This window comes from Triturus cristatus, chromosome 4_2 (assembly GCF_964204655.1).
Source record: "Triturus cristatus chromosome 4_2, aTriCri1.1, whole genome shotgun sequence".
NCBI classification, from domain to species: Eukaryota; Metazoa; Chordata; class Amphibia; order Caudata; family Salamandridae; genus Triturus; species Triturus cristatus.
Genome location: NC_140586.1, coordinates 95,230,065 through 95,246,097, shown reverse-complemented (window position 1 = coordinate 95,246,097; position 16,033 = coordinate 95,230,065).

The window sequence follows — 16,033 nt, the reverse complement described above, 5'->3', positions numbered from 1 at the left end:
TCTTCTTTTGTTTTTGTCATTAAGACCGCATATATTAATAGAGGCTATACGAATAACCGATCTAGCAATTATTTACTAATATCAGCTTTCTCGATATTATCTTTGCCACTAGGATAATTTTTTACATTGCTAGCCTTATTTTTCAAAGGGTCATTATGATCAATAGACCCTTTGAAAATCAAATCCAAATAGAAAAAATAACACACAAAATAAGAACACATATCTATCCCCAGCTGTACAGAACTGAGAATACTTGTATCAATTATGTCAAAAACAAGCATTTTTTTACCCAACCCCTCAGATCTCCCCTCCCCCCACTCCCAAGCAAATTCCCCCCCAACCCTTATCAGCCACCCATACCCCCCAACAATGCGGTCTCAGCCGAGACCCCATTCCCCCCCAGCCGTCCATCCCCTTCAACGAGGCATTAGGACCAATGGTCCCAAGGATGTATCGAGCCGAGCTGCCCCGGACCAACCCACCGGTGACAGAATGAATATACACTTAGAAACAATATTTAGCAGATTACAAATTATTTTATCTGACAGAAAGCACACTAAGCACCCAATCAATATGGCAGAGATAAACCAAAAAAAAAAGGGGTACCTTTCCAATATAGTGTTATAGTGAAAGTAAAAATATCTTAGCTGCCGCTTCTGAGGTGAAAAACTTTGTTTGATTCTCGCTCACTGTCTTAAGTTTTGCAGGATTTAAAAGATACGCTTGGGCTCCTTTATTATGAAAAGGTATAATAAGCTGTCGCAGCTTCCATCTAGTTTCGACTGTGTCCGGACAGTAATCCGGACGCACAAAAAACTCAACCCCTTTACCCAATTTTTTTCGGTCAGGGCGGGCTAAATCATATAGGGCCTCTCTAGCTAGAAAATTATTAACAGCGATTAAAATAGCTCTAGGGCGAGGGGCATCTTGTGTTTGATTAGGTCTAACTCGTTGAGTAAAGGGAAATCTGTGAGCACGCAATATCTCTGTTTTCCAGTCCCATTGAGTTAAAGTAGGAAAGGCTTCAGTAAACAGATCGATAATAAATTGTCGAGCATCAGATTTTGTGGTTCTATAATGTCTAATTTCATAGTTAGTATGTAGGTAAATGTGCACAATCTATACGGTCCCATAACCCCGTGCAGTCTACTGATTCACTCCTACAAAAATCCAAGTAGCAGCAATGCAGTTCAGTAATCACAGTGTCAGTCTCTGCCCACTCCTGCTATCATCCTGACAGAAGCATATCCTTATGTAATCTCTGTGCTAAAACAGAAGCACTTAGAAACTCACCCTGCTGTCAACTACCAGCACTCTACCTACCCAGTCACTGTCCATGCACTTGTACAGTGACTCAGGCATGAAGAGACACTGTGCTACAGTCACATGTGCACAATCTATGCGGTCCCCTAACCCCCTGCAGAGTACTGATTCACTCCTGCAATAATCCAGATAGTACTCATGCAGTGCCCCAATCACACTGTCACTCTCTGTCCACTCTTGCAATCATCCTGACAGAACCATGTCCTTATCTAATCTCTGTGCCGAAACACAAGCACTTATAAACTCACCCTGCTGTCAACTACCAGCACTCTATCTATCCAGTCACTGTTGATGCATTTGTACAATGACTCAGACATTAAGACACACAGTGCTACAGCCAAATGTGCACAATCTATGCAGACCCCTAACCCCCTGCAGACTACTGATTAACTCCTGCAAACATCCAGGTAGTAGCCATGCAGATCAGCAATCACAGTGTCACTCTATGTTCACTCCTCCTATCATCCTGACAGAACCATGACTTTATCTAATCACTATGCAGAAACACGAGCAGTTACAAACTCACCCTGCTGTCAACTACCAGCACTCTAACTATCCAGTCACTGTCCATGCACTTGTAGAATGCCTCAGGCATTAAGACACACAGTGCTACAGTCAAATGTGCACAATCTATGCAGGTCGCAATCCCCCTGCAGATTACTAATTCACTCCTGCAATAATCCAGATAGTACTCATGCAATGCCCCAATCACACTGTCACTCTCTGTCCACTCTTGCAATCATTCGGACAGAACCATGTCCTTATCTAATCTCTGTGCTGAAACACAAGCACTTATAAACTCACCCTGCTGTGAACTACCAGCACTCTATCTACCCAGTCACTGTCTATGCACTTGTAGAATGACTCAGGCATGAAGAGACATTGTGCTACAGTCAAATGTGCACAATCTATGCAGGCCCCTAACCCCCCATAGACTACTGATTCACTCCTGTAATAATCTAGGTAGTACTCATGCAGTGCCCCAATCACACTATCAGTCTCTGTCCACTCTTGCAATCATGCTGACAGAAGCATGTCCTTATCTAATCTCTGTGCTGAAACACAAGCACTTATAAACTCACCCTGCTGTGAACTACTAGCACCCTACCGACCCAGTCACTGTCCACGCACTTGTACAATGACTCAGGCATTGACACACGCAGTGCAACAGTCACATGGGCACAATCTATCCAGTCCCCTAACCTCCTGCAGAGTACTGATTCACTTCTGCAATTACCCAAGTAGTAGCCATGTACAACGTTATATACAACATGTTTCTTTAGTAATACAATAGTATATTTTATAAATGTATTTTAATAATGTCATATCTAAAAAACTTTTTTACAGGAATTGTTCATCATCATTACAAAAAAGTTACCATGACAAGAATAACACAAAAGAGGAAACAACAAAAAAGGAGTATTATTTGAAGAAAACAGAACAGCAAACACCAGACCATAATAATAGCATCACATGGTGTTATGAAACCTTATAACGAGCTTTAAAAAAGCCGACACAGCCAGAATTGTATGTTCATTTTCCAGCATTTGCAGTTTTAAAAAGGCTATTTTATATTGCTTTAAATTCCAGCTTTTTAGTATGGACAGCAAAAACTTTTTCCTGGGAGCGACATAAAATTTACAAAATAAAGTGCAGTGCATCGTGGTTAATCTAGAAGTTTCATCGCATGGACATATTGGATGGAGTATTGACCAGTCATTAATGTCAGGAAATGTAACCATCCTGTAAAAGGAGCCATAGCGAAAACGGGACAAAAGTATGCGTGTAAAACCACTCTCTACACATATTAAATAGGGTTGTAAACCTGGACAAGTGGACATCAGCTCATTTGTCAAAAACGATTTTTTCTCTTTCTCGGTGAGCCACCACTTGTTTTCCAAGTAGTTCATACAATGTGACTTAAGGGATTTTCTAGGGACACTTTCCAGGCTGCTAGGATGATAGAAGTATTCTGGGTGATCAATCTCACTTGACAGATTTTTTATATAGTTAATCCAAGGCAGGTTGGACACTCCATCCAGATTAAGGCAATCCTTAATTACATCCCTGTTAAATCCTGTCTCTAACGACACCCATATCTTATGCCATAAAAGCAAGGGAGTGATCTTTATAATGTCAGAGATGTAAGCTATACCAAGTTTCCCTATGTCAACAGTAAGTTGAAGTCGAACAGGGGACTGCCAGAAGGTAGCACAAAAAGCTGTTTTCATGACGTTGAATTTGCCCCATATGCCTGCCCCATATGTCCCTGTAGAAATACATTTCGCCTTATAAATTGGCATTAACTCAGACACAGGTCTTTCGCCTAATTTTTTCGAGAAATTAATTACAGCACCTCTGGCTCTCAAGAAGATCAGGCTTCTGCTGTTCATGGCCGCTTTCCACGATCCCTTCCTATCAAAGGTTATGCCTAGGTAGGAAAAATTGTCTGTGCTAACAACTTTCTTATTTTCAATAAAAACGTCACAAGTCTTTCTAGCTTTTAAACCACAGCTCATAGTAAAGGTCTAAGTGATGTTCACCATTAAGCCCCGCTCTGACACGTAAGCAGCAAAGTTTGTCACAGACCTTTGCAGACCCAACTGGGTCCGCGACATTATAACCTGGAGCCAGGCTTTTCATGGCGCTTCCACAGCCATGAAAAGCCTGGTGAAGAGGAAACAAACTGGGCACTACAGGGCCCCCCATGTGCCTCAAACATATGTAGATGCACACAGGAGGGCATAACATGTGTCCTCCTGTGTGCATGTACATAAGATCCTGCATGGCATGGACTTTCGAGTCCATGCCGTGCAGGAACCTTGTAGTGCTGTCCCATTGCGGTGCCTTTTTTAATGGCACCGGTGCCTTTAAAAGAGGCATCGCCATGGGACTGCCACGCTGCCTGCTTGTCAGACTACGAAAAAGTCATAAACTGGCGGGCTAGCGCCACGAGCTTTGGCGGAGCGGTGGCGCAATGGTTTGCACCACCGTGCACCAAAAACTCATAATCAGGGCCCAAGTGTTTAAATGGCAATGATGGTTCATATAAATCCATAAAGCACACTGCAGGACCGGCGGTGAACACTCAATTTAATGGGCAGAGGAAAGGCAGGGTGGTGGACGTAAAGTTCTCTGCCACCCCGATGCCCTTTACTCCATTTGCCAATTCCTAAATCAGGCCCTAGGTCCTCTTGTCACCCATTATACTGTATTGTCGCTGGCATTGGTCTGATGTTTTTATGACCATGCCATTTCGAGACTGTGTCTGTGTCTCACTCAGCATGGCAAATCTCCATTGTTTTCATACTTGCTTTATGGTATGATGTTCTACCTTTCCTCAACTCTGCATATTACTCATGACAAATAGGTGTCATTAGTATCATGCTTGCGTAATATCATGCTGCTATGCCATTCAGCCACTCGGCTATGTGTCACCTACCTACCATATGGTCCAGCCTTTGTGAGCCTATAGCTTCACAGCCAACCCAATGGTGTTAGAAACCTGTGCATAATCTGATTTTAATCAAGCACTAAGGTGCAAAGGATTACTAAGCCTCACTTCTATGTAGAGGGAACTTTTCATGCTTGTGACACGTTTTGAGTTCTGGTATTCATTTAACACATTCATTTATTGCAGTAGTTATAGTCTTCCTTCATTTCAATGGTTTGAAATCATCCAGAAACCAGCACAATGTGCACCTGCTTCATGAGACAGGTCTTGGATTGAAGATGTACAAAGTCTGAGCTGGCACTGCTGCAGCGTTATCAACTTGGTCCAGAGTGAAGAATACTTCCATGATGTGCTAGGGAGCTCACATGGATCCCATTCAATTACCAGGATTGGGTCCATGAAAACATCTTACTTGAAGCAATCACCAGCCCTAACATCTGTTTAATTTCTCAAGCAAATAAGGTAGTATTTATTCAGACAGAACATTTATTTTAAAAAATGACATGATCCCTCCCAGAGAAGCTAAGAGGATATGATATTGGTTGATAACTTAAGACTCTTGTTAACATCAATCCTTTTACAAAGTATCCACAATGTACAGGAAGGCAAGTCAAGGAGGTCTGTTTCAGAAACTCACGAATTGGACATCGCCAACAAATCCCTTGGCAAAATCTTTCATCAGCAAATAAAAACAATTCCAAGCACAGAAATATACAAATGTCGAGACTGCATGCCTAGGTATAATGAAACTAGGCTTTCTATGATTCTTATTCAATTACTTTCATTCCTCTTCTATGTTTTCCTTCCTCTGGAGCATAGCTCTTTTACAGTGTTTCTAAATTGATAAATCGAATCCTTCCACTGTTTGCAATCTGGGAACTACTTTGTTCTCTTTCTTTCACTCTGACTTCGTGTATTGTTCCTCTCTCGCCATTGTGCCTTCGCTTTGTTTTACATTTATATCCTCATGCCATCTGTGAATGCTGCAGCTGCTCCCCTACTTTCCTCCATTGCTCTCCCACCCTTACCCCCCCCTTTTTTTCTACAAGGACCCAGCAGCTGAACACTGCTGTCAGAACACTCGCTTCTTTCTTTTCGTGCTTCCGCTCTGTATATTTTCTTTATCATTTACTATCCTAAAATCGAATGTGGTCATGTTGGAATACTTAATTGAAAATCCCATAATGGCTTCTGGTGCGTCAGGAGGCGTGCATGTGAATGTGTCACAACACATTTGCATTCACCAACATTAGAAAATCAAGTCAAAACAGTAGGTGATGCGCCCACCTGTGAATCGCCTGCCTGTGACCATGTTGTTATTTGTTTAGGCAAATGCACTTAAGTATTGGTAAAGCCAACAGCACTCCCTTTATAGGTGACGCCTATTGGATTTGCAGGTCCTTTTTAGTTTTTTAAAAGTTCATGGTGTATTGCAGGGAATGGCACCCCCTCATTTTCTCCATAAATGATATCTCCGAAAGATTCATCTGTGTTTTTTAATGTTTTCACAGGAGGTTCTCCCTTTTGACCCTTCTGCAACGCCAAATGCTGGGCTTCATTTTGCATCAGCAAGAAAACCTAATACCCCAATTTCTCTTTCTTATAATTTTATACTTTCACCTGACAACTTCATTGCGGCGTTTCCTTCCAGTTTACAGCCTTCCCCAGTGCTTCCAAATTGGAACCAACAAGGTGATTATACTATTCAGGGTGCATGCTCCCATTCCCTTTCCTGCTTTGCGCCTGGTTGGTTTTGATTTGCAGGGGCGTTCTGCAAAGAAAGGAACAGTTTAGTGCCTACTTTATTGTGTTTAAACAACTATCTGGAGAGACCCCCTAAACCCAACCCTATTGCATTGATTCAAAGTAGATAATTCCTCCAACTGTTTCTCCAATACTAAATACCTTTCTAAATTAAATTATGTTATCTATGTGTAATCATGTCTCCGTGTGGTCTTATCTCCAACTGTAATTTTTTGAAACTATGTTTTTTTTATACTGAAGTTTGTATTTCTGGAGTTTTCACATTTTACCACCAGATAATGAATGACCAAAGGCAATAAACTGAAAAACAACTTTGATTGTCTGAGCTTGACAGAGTGGCTTTGTATAGTAGTATGGCCTACTGAATTTTCCACAGATCGTTCTTTTTAAGTTGGCAAGTATTAGACTTGACATCCTTATTTTCCTGTTTTGCTGAAATTGTTTTTGTTGCCTTCAAGACTCTGTGAACTTTACCGTGAAATTTGCCGCTGCTAACCAGTGTGAAAAACTGAACTTCATTTGCATACAAAAAGATGTACGAATATGATTGTGATGGGTATCACCATGGTGTGATATGGTTGTATAGCATGACGGTTACACTTAATGTTGGCGTGTTATTTTTTATGCTGGCGCACTGTGTATGCAGCATTGACACACCAGTGACATGTCTATACCACAGGGGTACACAAAAAAGCTTGTTGTGTCTTTGTTAACTTTCGTGTAAAATTGATATATTTCTTCCAGGTCATAGGTGGTTTTCTGAACAATTCATCTGAGTCTGAGTGAGATGTAAGTTAGAAACATTTATTCTATATTTAAAAAACACTGATTGCTGATCAATCTTGGGTGGGAGCACATAAATGTTCTTAATGAATTACCCACTATTAGTAGATTAGGTTTACCTCTAGGTCTTGATGAATTGCCACTGATCCTGGTTAGGACTTTAAAGGGCAAAAACACATTGGCCATCTTTTGGATTATAAGGAACATCATCCTCCTAGCCATTCCCTTGTGTTTTAACCTTTAACAGAGGCCCCTTGCATAAACCTATCAGGTGGGGGACCTCTAGTTAATTATACTCACAACTCATTTGACCAATCTTCTATTTCTCATCACCCTAAAAAGGCACCACTCCTTTTTCACCCCTCCCCATTTGCACTCTGGAGGACATTATGCCTCACTATTGTAGATCTTGAGGCAAAAACAGAAAAGATCTCAGGCAAAGAGCCCCATTGTTGCGTCGACCCAATTAGGAGCACAGCCCAATGATGAAGCATGCCACTTTTTAATGGATGAGGGCTTGTGCTTCATAAAGAAGACTCTTTACATTTCATCATCTGGTAGAGACCTCTAGCCACAGGTTCCTTACCGTAGAATATTCCCCAGGTGTCAGACTGGATCTGGAAATGTTTAGTGAGCAGTAAAGGTGCGTGCCAGTAGGTGGCATCGTTCTACTCCACACGGCGTTGTAAGCGAAACGACAATTGCAGTGCCTGTATAGGCGCCACCCAGGCAAACTGGCGGCAGTTCTTTTCTTTCCATGCCAGCCAGAGCAGTTCTGAAAAGAGCTATCCTTTAGTCACTTTTTGACACGGTTTTCCAACATTTTGCCAAGGTTTTTTTTAGGTTTACCTCCTGGTGTGGCAGGGATGTTGTTGTAATGTGCTTATTCTCTATACACTCTCCCTACTCTGGTTCTCTGCCTGCCTGCTCAGCCTTTGATGAGGTATGATAGAATGTTGAGGGTGGTTGGGATTCTAGTGGGATCAGTTGGTGAGAAGGGGCTGAGCAGGGAGGACGCTGCTCCTGGTGGGGCATTAAGAAGGAACAGAACATCTTCCTGTAACATGTAACAAGTGATCTGTCTTGAAGAATAAATCATCAATCCTTTATACAAGACCCTGTCTGCGCACCATCATTCATTTTAACACTGGCGACGATTTAAAGAACCTGCGTGTACCTTCAAAGGAGTTTGGACTTGTGAAACTTAAGAGCCAACCCTGGATGGACTGAAGAAGCGCATTAAAGGAAAAAGAAGTAATCTTGCACTCCACAAGCCCCACCAGTGACCAATAGACCGGTCAGCCCTATCGTGGACGTGCCAGATGATGGACTTGGGTGAGTGCTTCCCCAAAAGACTAGATTGTCTGTGGTTTTGGACATTTCTGACTATCTGGGAACGGTCAGCTCCAGCTTGGGCCTGCCGATTTCTGATGTTAAAGCCTGCTCCTGTGTTGGGGTATGTGGAGTTTGCCATGTACATGAACATGGCATGATGTTACATTGGTGGCGCATGAGATTTTATTTTTGAGCTGGTTGATCTTGGGCACAATTTCAGTTTTGCTATATGACCCTCATCAAATGGATTTCACCGCTTGAACTCGAAGTACTGACTGAGTCTGAGTCTGAGGAGAGGATCAACTGTCAGCGATTGGATGGTTGTTCAACAGCGTGCCAAGTGAAGATGTTTGACAGCGCCTGAACTGAAGAGTGTTTTGGTGGAATATACACTCTGGGACAGTGTCGGGTGAAATTTGGGTTATTAGTAATTTCTTTTTGTCTACACGGAGGGTTTGTCAGGGCGCCGTTTTTAAAAAAAATTTAAACATGCCACGAGATCAGCTTGAGCGTGCGCGCATTTACTTACATCGTGACGTGTCCAGCATTCAGCAATCCTCTGTGACGACGTCTTGATTTCGTAGGATGTTATGCCCAGTGAGGCTGCCCAGTGACGCCTGGATGCAGATACGCGCCGGTAGCCACCCGGCGTGGCGTCATGAAGCGTGCTGCCATCTTGAGTTTGGCCATAGCGCAGCGATTTTGAAGGGTTGATTGGAGTTCCTGTTTACCAACCACGAGTCTTCACGAGTTTTCACGGCAACTCTCAGAAGTCTCGGTGGTTTCTGGTGGATTTCTAGGACCCCACAAGCCAGGTGACAAACAAGTGTGTTTTTTTAAATGTTTTTAAGCCGACCAACGAGTTTGGATTGTTTTTTTTTTGGCTTTTCTGTCTTTGCATCATTGTGGTTCATACGAGGTCTGTGACGGACTGTTCGTTTTAGAAGGAACATGGACAACTCCCTTAGAGCTGCATAGAAAGTCGGAGTCTTTCTTTTTATTCATCTTGTCTTTGCGTTACTGATTGGTTGTTTTGTTTTAAGTGGTGGATTTTATTTCTTGGGATGTGTAGGGTGTTAACTGGTGTCTGTTCTCTGCAGTGCCTGAGTGTGTGCAAGACTCTGCGAGTTTCTTGTGGACTTTCGGAATTTCATCTCGGCCAGTATGTTTTGGGTTAAAGGATACTCTAATTGGTCATGGGTTATAAATACCCATAGTATTTTGCGAGTGTCTTTAGGGTTTAGAGATACCCTAAATTGTCAGTTATAGTTATCCAGAAGTTATGTTTGGGGGTGTTTTGGGTTAACGTTACCCAGTATTTGCTTAGGGTTAAAGGTTACCCTAAATTGTCATGGGTTCAAAGGATACCCTAAATGGTCTAGTGTCACCCACGTGAGGGTTTTTGGGTGTGTCTTGGGTTAAGGGATACCCTAAATGGTCATGGATTGTAAATACCATAGTATATTGAGAGTGTGTTTTAGGGTTAAGGGATACCCTAAATTTGTCATGAGTTATGGTTACTCATAGTTATCGCGAGAGTGTTTTAGGGTTAAGGGATACCCTGATTTGCCAGTCATAGTTACCCATAAAGTATTTGGGGTTTAAAGGTACCTATGTTTGATTAGGGTTAAGGATTTAGTCTTAGATCTGTCTTAGTGGTAGATCTGTTTTGTCTTAGTTGTGCAGTTTAGGGTTGTAGATCCCTGTTCTGCCGCAGTCTTGTGCCTTTGTATGAGGCACAATGGGTACGTGGTGGGGTGTAGTGTTTTGTACCCATAGTTGTAGTGTGAGTTTTCATGCTAGCTTTGCAATTTGGTTATCAGGGGAAGGATGGTGTTTAATGTTTTGGTTATTCATCTTCCTTTTCTACCAAATGTGTGTTAAATTATCTTTATGCATTTTATTGTTTATGATCATTATAGCTGGGGTGGGGGTGATGTTTATTGGTTGTTATTAATGCATCCTCCTATGCTGAGTGTGTGTTGTATCACCATAACACATTTTTGATTGTTATCAATTATTATAAGGGGGGAGATGTGTTGTAATGTGCTTATTCTCTATACACTCTCCCTACTCTGGTTCTCTGCCTGCCTGCTCAGCCTTTGATGAGGTATGATAGAATGTTGAGGGTGGTTGGGATTCTAGTGGGATCAGTTGGTGAGAAGGGGCTGAGCAGGGAGGACACTGCTCCTGGTGGGGCATTAAGAAGGAACAGAACATCTTCCTGTAACATGTAACAAGTGATCTGTCTTGAAGAATAAATCATCAATCCTTTATACAAGACCCTGTCTGCGCACCATCATTCATTTTAACACATGTCTTCGAGGAAGGCCGGCTTCAAGTCATGCAGTGCCAGTCACCGAGAGATGTCGGTGACGGACCCTCACCTTGTATGCCTATGATGCTTCGAGCAGGACCACGACCCAAATGCCTGCCCGACTCTGCACCATGCACCTGAAGGCCTTGAGGGAGCGACCCCTCAAGCTTATGGTGGCTCGATGTTTAGCGCTGCGATGTTCATAGTCGAAAGGAAGGGAGGGGTAGTATAGCCCAAAGTCGTCATTGCATTAGCAGTCTTTGAGCCATTTGGTAAGTCCAAATCCCACAAAAAGAAGAAGTCGAATCATGCTCCGACTTCACGTCATCTGTCGGATGACGAGGGAACCTTGCCTCTCGAGCCCTGACTCCGTGGTTGAGTTAGCATCTGTCAGCTTCACTCCTCCCCAGGTTTCCGGGAACTGGCACGAGAATTTTATAAGGCCATGCACCTTATCTTTGGGCGGCACCATTCCTTTTGGCATGCTTTCGGGCCCTTCGGGTTCAGGAGGGGCCCCTACTGCATCCAAGTCGGGGCTCCAGCACTTTCACAAGTCGAGCCCTAGGGATCCACAGATGATCCGGATCGGTGCCGGTCATGCCACCTCGACCTTCCTCGGTGCCCATCCCGAGGTCGAGGCACAGTGGGAAACTCTCAGGCAGCGCTATCCCCATTATCATCGCCAACTCCGACACAGATCTGTAGGGGCGTTGTCTGATGCCGGCTCTGGTGGCGACCAAAGTCATGCCTTCCAGGCCGGAGCCTGAGCCCTATTCTTATGGGCTAGGACTCGGGAAGGACTGTAAGGGGTCCTTGGACCCTGAAGAATACCAACCTTATGAGGAACAACTGAACTGTAGGATCTGGGTGAAGCCAGTGGACTGAATACCTCACCAGTTACTGGCATGTTTTCCCCGCTACCGTGGCTATGAAGGAGGGAGCATCCTTCGAAATGGTGGTGGGGAAGGCATCTGAGGTCCCTTAGCTTGGCCTCAGTGGCAGGCAGACTAATGTCTTGATGGGAGTGCTTCAGCCAGGAGTGTCACCTTCAGAACTGCTTCTCCCTTTCAATGAGACACATACTGATGTCCTGCTTAGGACGTGGTCCAAGCCCAACACAGGGGTCCTGTGAACAGTAAGATTGCCTTCTGCTGCCGCCCGCTTCAGTGGACCCAAATTTCCTAATCCAAGACTCTATCCCGGAGAGCTTGATGTTCTAAGCCTGCATGCCTCACATGAATCCTGACACATTCCCTACTTCACCTCCAGACAGGGAATCTAAGAGGCTGCACAATTCTGGAAAGATGTTTTTCCGCAAGCCTGGAACAGCGGTCTGTGAACACGGCAAGTCTTTTGGGCCACTATTCCCATGCGCTGTGGCATACGGTTGTGCAAGTGCTGGCAGCAGTCCTAGAGGAGGCCCGGGCCGTGCTCTCACAGTCTATTGCCAATGGGAGAGATGCAGCAAAGTTCACGATCCGTTGTGGTCTAGACAACACCAACTCATTAGGCAGAGCAGCTTCATCGACAGTGGCCCTATGACGCCACTCCTGGTTGAGGACGACTGGCTTTTCTGGGGATGTACAGTACTCACTCATGAACATGCCCTTTGATGGCTCCTGTCTCTTCGGAGACAAAGTGGATTCAGAGCTAGAGCATTTCAAGGACAGCAGGGCTATGGCCGGATCATTGGGCCTTTCAATGGTCCTTCGTCGCCCTCAATTCAACTTTTGCTCCTTTCTGGCCATGGATGGGGTGTGCAACCGCGTCTTTACCCACCCAGATGCCGCGCAAGCTCCCCAACATGGTGATGGCAGTGGTTGCAACTCATCTGTGGAGATCAGTGGTGCCAGTCTTCCCTTATCTCAACGACTGGCTGTTGAAGGCAGGCATATCCCAGGCTGTTGTCTCCCAACTCCAGAATACGGAGGACCTTCTGCATGCGTTGGGGTACACTATCAACGTGCTGAAGTGACACCTAGCTCCTTTTCAGACTCACCCTTTCATCAGAGCCATTCTGGGCATGGTGCAGTTTCGGGCCTATCCTCTCGAATGGTGGGGCCAGGATATTCGGGCTATGATACCGAAGTTTCAGCCTCTATTCTGGATTTTGGAGAGACTGACTCGGAGGCCGCCTGTCCTCATGGCTTCATGGCCTCCTGCATCCTGCTTGCGACGCATGCTGGTTGGCATGTGTGGGCTCTGCAGTGGGACACGAAGTTCCAGTGGGCACAGCATCAGGGGAATCTCTCCGACATGGTCCAGATCACGGAGGGAACTGGGAAGCACCTGAAGTGGTGGCTTACGAACCACGATTTGGTCAGCGGAAGACCCCTCTCCCTTCCCAAATAAGATCTCACAGTGGTGACAGCTACGTCACTCCTGGGATAGGGAGTCCATCTGGGAATGCTGGAGCTCAGAGCACTCTGGTCTCCACTGGAAACCGGACTCCACATCAACCTGTTGGAGCTCCAAGCCATCTGATTGGCATTGAAAGCCTTTCTGCCCTCCATCCAGAAAAGGCAAGTGCAGGTGTTCAAGGACAACACCACCGCCGTGTGTTACTGCAGCAAACAGGGCGGGGTGGGGTCGTAGATGCTTTGTCAAGAGAGTCATATCCCTGGTGGTTCAACATCTAGCAGGTTCTCTGAATGCCAGAGCGGACAGACTCAACCAAAGGTGCTTAGTGGATCATGAATAGCATCTCCATCCAGAGGTGGTGCATGGTCTCTATTAGCAATAGGAGAGCCTTGGTTAGATTTGTTCGCCACTGCCTAGAATGCACAATGTCAGCAGTTCTGGGTGGTGGAGTTTCCAAGGCAGCTCTCGCTCGGAGACAAAAATGTTTCTTGAGTGGAGCTCACGCCTCCTGTACGCCTTTCCGCTCATACCACTCCTGCCCAGAGTTCTCAAGAAAATCAGGAACGACCCGGTCTAAGTCATCCTTGTGGCTCCAGACTGGGTACGGAGAGTCTGGTATCCTGTGCAGTTGAGCATGACCATCGGTCCTCTCATCTGGCTACCCCTTCGGGAGTATCTTCTCTCGCAGCTGCAGGGGAGTGCATTCAAACCTTCGAATCGCTTTCTTGCATGGAGAATGATTGGCGACAGTTGATAGCCTTCTACCTTCCACCCGAAGTCTGTGATGTTATCTTGGCAGCCAGGCAAGTAAGTAATTTTTATTGTACAGTTAATTAAGACTCACAATATAAAACATTCTGACATTAAAAATACATATATCAACCATATCTCTCTTTATGCTTGAGCATTTAAGATTCGCTCTTCCATGTATGCTTATTGATGTTGTACTATGGACAATAGTCATATCAGCCTCAGTTTCTTTATCTATACAATCCTTTCAAGTATTTAAAAGCATGGACAAGGTGCTTTGTGCTTCAGGTTGCCTATTCAAACCACTTTAAAATTAATAAAAACATAATAAAGGGCTTGTGCTTCAAAGTGCAAAACATGAGTTTGACAAAACAGGCCCGCTTGTGGGTTGGCTGTTGACGTGCACAGTAAAAGTATGCTTGCTTCTTGCTCTTCTGCTTTCGCCTCTTGCTGGTACTTTAATCTTCAGGCCACTAAATCAAAGTACTTTGCAAGTCGGCAGTTTAGCTGGATCTATTCAGGGTTAAAACACAGTTTTACAGCCTGCCTGCAGGTCCTGATACCCTTCTGATTCCATATTGCTCGAAGTAAGGTGCGCCTTATGTCTATCAAGCTTGGGCAAACACAATTATTGTGTATTAAGTCCTCATTTCCTGTTCCACAAAGACGACAGGACTGTTCTTCTTGTCTCCTTTTTCAAGGTGCCAGGTGAGTGAGAATTGGTAAAATGCCAAAACGCAACTTAATATTTTTTTCTTTTATCTTCTGAATAACTCCCTCTTTCAAGTAAGCATGTGGCATAAGAGCTTTATAGTCATTCAGCACTATCCATCCGTGAGCCCTCTTGGCCAGAGTTTCCTTGTCTTCTGTTATGGATATCATTTTTGTTACTTTGGTCACAACCTTTTTAAAGCTCTTATTATCTGTGGATGATTCCCAGAGGTTGGTCAGTTCAAAGCTTTCAAGTGATTCCAACAGATACCCCCTTGCCGATGATTTATCTCGATGTGACAGCTTGGTCCAGAGGTGGGCATTTAGAGATCCTTGCTCTGCACCTCTGATCTTGTGCCAGATTTTTATATAAGCACCCCATCTTTCCACTGTTTGCTTCTGAAGACCAAATTCGAGGAGTATTTGGGCAGGTGACATTTAGGTCATCATTAGGAAAGTCCGCCCGCCATCCCGACGTAAAAAGGGACCGCCCGCCATAAGTGCGGCGGTGCCGTTGGGGAGATTAGGATGCGCCCGCCACACTGGTGGGCGCATCCAACATTTTTGACATTGCGGCGGGCGGTGCTTCCAGCATCACCCGCCACAATGCCAAAAATGCGTGTTGTGCATTTGCATGCACAACGTGGCAGGCACCGCTCGGTGCCTGCCATGTTGTGCATGCAAATGCAGGGGGTACCATAGGTACCCCCCATGTGCACCCACCACCCACCAGAATTCCTGGGGGCCCGCTACGGGCCCCCAATGGCAAGGACCGCATGCCTTTTGCCACCACGGAAAGACAAATCCCCGCATGTATCGTAATATGGATGGCGGTGTCTAACAGACACCGCCACCATATTAAAACCTTTTCTGCCCGGTCGACTCATCATCCAGGCGGAAAACTGGCAGACGGTCTTTCCGTCCGCCGGGGTCCCCCCCCCGCCATAGTAATATGGCGGGGGGAAATGGCATTTGAGCGGGAGAGAATGTTGGGCGGATCACCACCGCCATGCGGGCGGTGGCGACCCACCCGACATTCTAATTGACCCCATAGTTAGGTAGCTGAAAGATTGCTCTATGTGTGCTACTAATTATTTTATCTAGGACCAGCTCATCTTTTTCCCTTGCGTTGGTTCGCTCCCGTATGTGAGCATTGGATGCAATCGTGCTCTAATCACTTGGAATTGAGGGTCTAGTGTTCGGTCTGGTAAAACTTTCTTCAGGAGCTTCATTGC